Source organism: Phocoena sinus, chromosome 11 (genome assembly GCF_008692025.1).
Source record: "Phocoena sinus isolate mPhoSin1 chromosome 11, mPhoSin1.pri, whole genome shotgun sequence".
Classification (NCBI taxonomy): domain Eukaryota; kingdom Metazoa; phylum Chordata; class Mammalia; order Artiodactyla; family Phocoenidae; genus Phocoena; species Phocoena sinus.
Window position 1 is genome coordinate 73,006,868 of NC_045773.1, and position 7,630 is coordinate 73,014,497.

A 7,630-nucleotide genomic window follows, 5' to 3' on the forward strand; every position below is an offset into this window, starting at 1 on the left:
CTGGCAGTCTTTCTGCAATTGTAAACTGCTCATGATTTTGCCTTTTAGCAGTGCAGCTTTAACTGCTAAACAGATGTGCCATCCTTTGTCAGTGTCCTGTAATGCCTCGGGGTTCTTTACCGACACCCTCTGAGAGCAATTTGGGTGGCTGTTTTAACATTCACCTTTATTGTATTCTCTTACAGGCGTTCATTCAGTGGTGGTATACAAACTAGTGTTCAAAAGCACTTTCAAGTTTCAGTAAATTTGGGGCAGAAATTAAATGTGATAAAGAGCCAAAAGAAACCACCACTATGAGTGAGAGCTCTCTTTTGAGATTATCAATATTAGAAATAACGGTGAGATAAGAAAAAGTAGCCTCAAAGAAAAAAAATACACTACAGTGACTGTAGACTTACGCTCTCCAACCATGCATCCTCTATCTTTACATTTATTTTCCTGGGAAAATTAGTTTTGAAATATGGGATGTCCTTTGGAATCCATTTCTCCTAAAATGTGACTGCCCTATTGCTACTGTAGAGTTTGATTTGCTAATATTTTATTTAGGAAAATTGCTTTTTTACATGAGTGAGTTTGGTCTTCTGGGCTATCATCCAAGTTTTGACATACAGATTTTGCTAGCTCTATAAAGTGAATAGGATAACTGTATATATTTTTCTGTAGTTATGTATAACAGTTAATATAGCAGTTATAGCATGGGAGTGATTTGTTCCATGAAGAATTGAAGGACCATGCTTATAAAACTTCTGAGTTCAGACTCCTTTTAGGAAATAACTTTTTGATAACTACCAGTTTCTGTTGTGGCTATTAATTAGTATGTTATGTCTTTTTAAGTTTAAGTAACTTAAAAATTTTTTGTTTTAAAATGTATATCTCCTTTTGTGTTTATTATTTACTAAGTTTATACTTTTCCAGAAAACTTCTCATTTTGTTGAAATTTAACATTGGATAATTTTAATAGAGAATAAAAAAGTCTCTTTTCTATTAAGCTTGCTACTTCTAAGTTGTAAGAAATTTATCTTAGTTCTACCATTTTATCCCCCTTGATTAGACTTGCTAAAGGTATCTTTTTTTCCCTTAAAAAAAAGAAAACTGTGGATTTATCAATTGTGATTTTGTTTTAAAATGTATTACTTTCTCATTTTATGTTTGTTATTTCCTTTGTTTGCTCTAGATTCTTCTCCCTGTATTTTTTTTTTTTTTTTTTTTTTTTTTTTTTTTTTTTTGCGGTACGCGGGCCTCTCACTGTTGTGGCCTCTCCCGTTGCGGAGCACAGGCTCCGGACGTGCAGGCTCAGCGGCCATGGCTCACAGGCTCAACTGCTCCATGGCATGTGGGATCTTCCCAGACCGGGGCACGAACCCGCGTCCCCTGCATCGGCAGGCAGACTCTCAACCACTGCGCCACCAGGGAAGCCCCCCTCCCTGTATTTTTGAGTCTGATACTTTTTGTTTGTATACAGTTGAATACATTGAAGGTTTTTGGTTATTTCTAATTTCAAATATGTTCACGTCCGAGCTATGTTAATATGTCTTGTTCTAGTAGTTTATTTTTGTGTCTTAAGTTTTTGGTTCAGTAACTAAGAGTATTTAAGAATTCCTGTGTGGTTGGCCTTTTTTTTTTTTTTCATTTTTTGCTACTTGTAGGATTTTTACCTTGAAAGAAAATATGGCTTATGTGGTTTCTGTTTTTAAGAATTTATTGCGGTTTGGGGGCCTAGCATTTTTTAAGAGTGTTCTATGGGTGTTTTAAATGAAAGTTTACTCAATTTGTGTGGGATAGAGGTGAATGTGTATCTATCTATTCAACCACTTTAATTCAATTTTTGTTTTCTTTCTTTTTTTAATAAACTACCATAGAGTAATAGTATTGTCTTAGAGTCTCCTATTATAGTTATTTCTCTCAATTTCATCTTGTCCGTCTAGCTTTTGCTTTGTATATTTTGATGCTGTTACTTAGTATATAAATACTTGTGTCTGTTAGGTACAATTCATAACGAAGACTTATTAGTCTAAAGTTATTCTTTATCTGCTATTTTTGCCTTGAATTTTACTGTTTTTGATATTAGAATATTTCTCCTCTTTTTTGTTTGTATTTGCTTGATAAATTATCCTCTTATTTTTAACTTTCATATAATTTCTAGTTGTCTCTTAAACAGTACGTCGTGTTGGATTTTATATTTCAACCCATTTGGAGGGTATTTGCATTTTAATAGGGAGTCTAATCCATTTGCTTTTATGTTAATTACTGACTTTGATCTTCTGTGATTATGTTTTATGCTTTCTCACTGATTTCTCTCATTTCCTAAATGGACTGTAATTTCCTGGTTTGAATTTTCTTAGTGATTTAGAAAATATACATCCTCAAAAAAAAAATACATCCTCTTGTAAATTTTACAAATGATTTGTGTTATCATTTAAGGTTCAGGATCCATTCAGGAGAAAGAAATACCAGTAATTTGAACAGGGAAGTTTCAATATGAAGAATTATTAACTAGGTAGCAGGGGATTAACCACTAAGGGGCAGACATCTCTAAAGAATACCTGAATAGCAGATGTAGGGAGCAGCCACTACTTGTAGACTGAGAGAGTCCCCAAGGAAGGAACAAACTTGAAACAGCCCTTTCTCCTCTCCCCCCAAGGCTGATATTCAGGTCTCATTGAGGACTGTGGTGTGGCCCACTGGATGGAGAAGTTTGCTGAGGTGCCACAGTTTAAGGTGGCAGGCAGCGTGTCAGGAAAACTCGCTAGGAAGTCACTTGCTGGGGTGCCTGTGACCCTCGGAAGGAAAGGTGCTTCATGAGGTGCCAGCAAAATTCCAGAGAGTGTGTGCTGCTGGCGGAGAACCTCCCGCTGGCAAGAAAGCCACATGCTGACAAGGATGCATTAGGAGCAAGAAGGAAAAGCACCAGCACCGGGAGTGAAGCCCCTTCCACTTGTAGTGCCCCTCCAGTGCCCTTCTGCTGAGAGCGCCTAATAATGTGTCACTGGTAAAGGAGGAATGTTTATAGGTCACAACTCTAGTATCACACGGCAGTATCGTTCTTTGTGTCCCCTTTATTCCACATTCGGAGTCAGAAATAAAGCCAAGGAGGGGAGTGCAGACAATATTCTCTCTTTAAAATTTTTAGTTTTATCAGTCATACATGCATATGTTTAGAAAATCAAATTCTGGAATGATGGTGATGGCTGGAATATCTTTTAGATTTTTGAATTTTCTTACTCCCTACATAAAAATGTAACAACTAAAAACCCCTGGACAACACGTTTAAGAACTAGACGACAAGCTATCCGCATGGACTCCAAAATATGAGGGGGTGGGGATAAACCACCAACAGGCACAGGACCTGCGTGCTCTAGTGTCTGTGCAGGAAAAATAAAAGGGAGGCAGTGGGGCATCTGACAGACGTAAAAACAGGAGAACCCCAAAGTAGCCAGCAGGTATTCATGGAATAGGTGGTAGCTAAGTTTGAGAACGATGGATAAAATTGGGAAGTGTTCTGCCCACTGGGATAGTGGGTGAGTGAAAAAAGGGAGTAAAAGTCTGAAGACAAATTGGTAACCTTGATGATTGATGTGTTAACATTTTTTAAGATAGGTCTAAATATTTCAAAAGTCTGTCTCAAGGCAAGATTTTTTCCTTTCGGGGGAAAAATGCAATAACTTATTATAGATGGGTGTTAAAATTACCAGCTCTAACATATTTATTAAACTACTATGTAGAGTTGCACTGTCTAGTAGCCACTAGCCACATGTGACTGTTGAGTACTTGAGATGTGCCTGGTTTAAATCGAGTTGTGCTCTAAGTAACTTTCTGGATTTTGAAGACTTAGTATGGAAAAAATGTAAAATATCTCAATTTTTAAATATTGCTTACAGGTTGAAATGAGAATATTTTTGATATAGTGGGTTAAATAAAACATTATTAGAATTAAGTTCACCTGTTTTTATTTTTTTTTTTTTTTTTTTTTTTTTTGTGGTACGCGGGCCTCTCACTGTTGTGGCCTCTCCTGTTGCGGAGCACAGGCTCCGGACGCGCAGGCTCAGAAGCCATGGCTCACGGGCCCAGCCGCTCCGCGGCATGTGGGATCCTCCCGGACCGTGGCACGAACCCGTGTCCCCTGCATCGGCAGGCGGACTCTCAACCACTGTGCCACCAGGGAAGCCCATGTTTTTACTTTTTAAAATGTGGCTAGTAGAAAATTTAAAATTACGTGTGTGGCTTGCATTATATTTCTACTGCCAAACACTGTTGTAATTTTTTTGTTATTGATTTATAATTTAATTCCATTGTGGTTTGAGAATATACTCTGGATGATTTCAGTACTTTTAGATTTATTGAAATTTGTTTTATGGTCTACCATATGGTCTGTTTGGGTGAATGCTCCTTGTTCACTTGAAAATAATGTGTATTCTGCAGGCTGTAATGTTCTGTAAATGCCAGTTAGGTCACATTGATTGGTAGAGCTCAAGTTTCCTATATACTTAGTTGCTTTTTTCTCTCCACTTGTTCTGTGAGTTGCTGAGAGAGATACCGGTGAAATCACCAACTACAGTTGTGGATTTGCATATATGTCTCCTTTTAGTTCTGTCAGTTTTTTTTTTTTTTTACATCTTTATTGGAGTATAATGGCTTTACACTGGTGTGTTAGTTTCTGCTTTATAAGTTCTGTCGGTTTTTGCTTTTTCCGTTCAGGAGTTTTGTTATTGTCTGCACTCACATTTAGGATTATTATGTCTTCTTGTTGAATTGTCCCTTTTGTCATTGTGAAATGTCCTTTATATCTGGCAACGTTTTTTGTCCTGAAGCCTGCTTTATCTGATACTATGTCAATAGGCATCTTTTTCTGTCCTTTTACTTTTGACCTCTCTATCCTTACAATTACGGTGGGTTTTATCATGTTGTGGTAGGCATGTCTCTTAAGACTGCTTGATATTCCACAGGTCACTGAGGCTCTGTTCTTTTAAAAACTTATTCCTTTTCTCCTCTGTTCCACATCTTGTATAAATCCTACTGCAGTCTTTCAAGTTCACTGATCTTTTTCTTCTGCAGTATCTATTTTTTATTATTCCTTTCCAGTGAAATTTTCATTTCAGATATTTCATTTGTCTTTAGCAGTTCCAGTGTGTTCTTTTTTTTTAAATTTTATTTATTTATTTTTGGTTGTATTGGGTCTTCATTGATGCATGTGGGCTTTCTCTAGTTGCGGCTAGCAGGGGCTACTCTTCGTTGCAGTGCGTGGTCTTCTCATTGCGGTGGCTTCTCTTGTTGCGGAGCACAAGCTCTAGGCACGCAGGCTTCAGTAGTTGTGGCACACGGGCTCAGTAGTTGTGGCACACGGGCTCAGTAGTTGTGGCTCCTGGGCTCTAGAGCACAGGCTCAGTAGTTGTGGTGCACGGGCTTAGTTGCTCTGCAGCATGTGGGATCTTCCCGGACCAGGGCTCGAACCCATGTCCCCTGCATTGGCAGGCGGCCTCCCAACCACTGCGTCACCAGGGAAGCCCCCACTGTGTTCTATTTTACATCATTCCTCTAACAGTATTCGTATTTTCCTTTACATTCTTGAGCATAAAGAGCTATGTTTACAATAGCTTTTTATTTTTAATTTTTTAATATATATATAATTCTTATTGAAGTATAGTTGATTTACAATATTAGTTTCGGGTGTACAGCATAGTGATTCAATATTATTGTAGTTTATACTCCATTTAAAGTTTATAATAGCTCTTTTTTTGGATTGGAAAATGCATCAGTTTATTATTTTTTATCGTTTTATTGGAGTATAGTTGATTTACAATGTTATGTTGATTTCTGCTGTACAACAGAGTGACTCAGTTATACGTGTACATATATATATATACACACACACTTTTTTTTAAATTCTTTTCCTTTATGGTTTATCTGAAGACGTTGAATATAGTTCCCTGTGCCATACAGTAGGACCTTGTTTCCATCCATTTTATATGTAATAGTTTGCTATAATAGCTTTTTTTTTTTTTTTTTTTTTTTTTTTTTTGCGGTACGCGGGCCTCTCACTGTTGTGGCCTCTCCCATTGCGGAGCACAGGCTCTGGATGTGCAGGCTCAGCGGCCATGGCTCATGGGCCCAGCCGCTCCGTGGCATGTGGGATCTTCCCGGACCAGGGGCAGGAACCCACGTCCCCTGCATCAGCAGGCAAACTCTCAACCACTGCGCCACCAGTGAAGCCCTATAATAGCTTTTTAAATGTCCTTATCTGCTAATTCCATCATTTGTCATTTCTGGGTCTATTTCTATTGACTGATTTTTCTCTCAGAAGGTCATTTTCCAGTTCTTTGTAGGTCTAGTACCTACAAAGGATGGTATACATTGTTAATGTTACATTGCTGGCTTTTGTGTTCTTTGTATTGGGCTTTATTCTAGCAGGTAGTTAATTTACTTGCAGATTTAAGTAAAATTAATAAAGTAAAATTAAAGTAAAGTAAAATTAATTTACTTAAAGTAAAGTAAAATTAATAAGGTAAAATTAATTTACTTAATTTACGTTTAATTTACTTTAAAACAATCCTTTGAGGCTTGTTTTAAAGCAGACTATGGCCCATGCCTGTTTTTGTAAATAAAATTTTATTGGAACACATGAATCTACCTTTTTGATTCATGAATAATTATGGAGGTTCTTTCTACATCTTGGGAGTATATCTTGTACTGGTAACCTTGGTAACCTTTGAATTCATGGAAAAGCAATTGTCATCCTTTTCCACCAAACATCACTTGATGTTCTGCCCCCGCCCCTCTCTACCACTGAGAACATTTGGCTGAATGTACTCAAAGATTGTCCTGCTGTAATGAAGTGGCTAAAAAACAGAAGTTGGACCAGATTTTAAAAATGATGTATGTGGCTTGCCTCTAGGAGGTGTATGATGGGTTAATTGGAAGATTAAATGTATAATTTACTCTCTGCTTCCAGAGTAGCCCTTGCAAAGAAACTTAATATCTGACTGAGAGCAGAACTGTTCAAAATATGTGGGTGATGGTTATTTGATTACTCCAAGGAGAACTTCCTGCTCACCAATAAAAAAGGTCAGGTTTGCCAACTGTAGTTTTGTGTTTAAAACTCTTTACCTGAGGGAATTCCCTGGCGGTCCACTGGTTAGTACTTGTTGCTTTCACTGCTGGGCCCCGGGTTTGATCCCTGGTTGGGGAACTAAGATCCCGAAAGCTGCGTGGCCGAATTAAAAAAACAAAACAAAACAAACAAAAAAACCTCTTTTCACCTGAGGAGGGAGAGGTCAAGAAAACCTGTTCAGATTTAGGATTTGTGTGCTTTCTTGAGAAATCTAGAAGTTTTTAATCTCCATAGACGTATCCAGTGTCTGCCCCCAGAGTTCAGACTTGGTTCATAAGATCTTGTGGGAGGGGAATGACAGCCGTTGGGGTGGCAGGAGCAAGCTGCTTCTCTGCTTGGTGAGTTAGGAGGAGCCCATGTGAATGAACTGCCTTTGAGTACTTACAGGATTGAGCTCAGAGGGAAGGTGGGGATCTTAGCAGTGATGAGGCTGCAGGTGGGAGTAGGCACTAAACTAGAGGGATTTGGGGGCATTTACCCTGCAGAATCTGTCATTTTCAGAAGGAGGGGGAATGGAACTAGAGG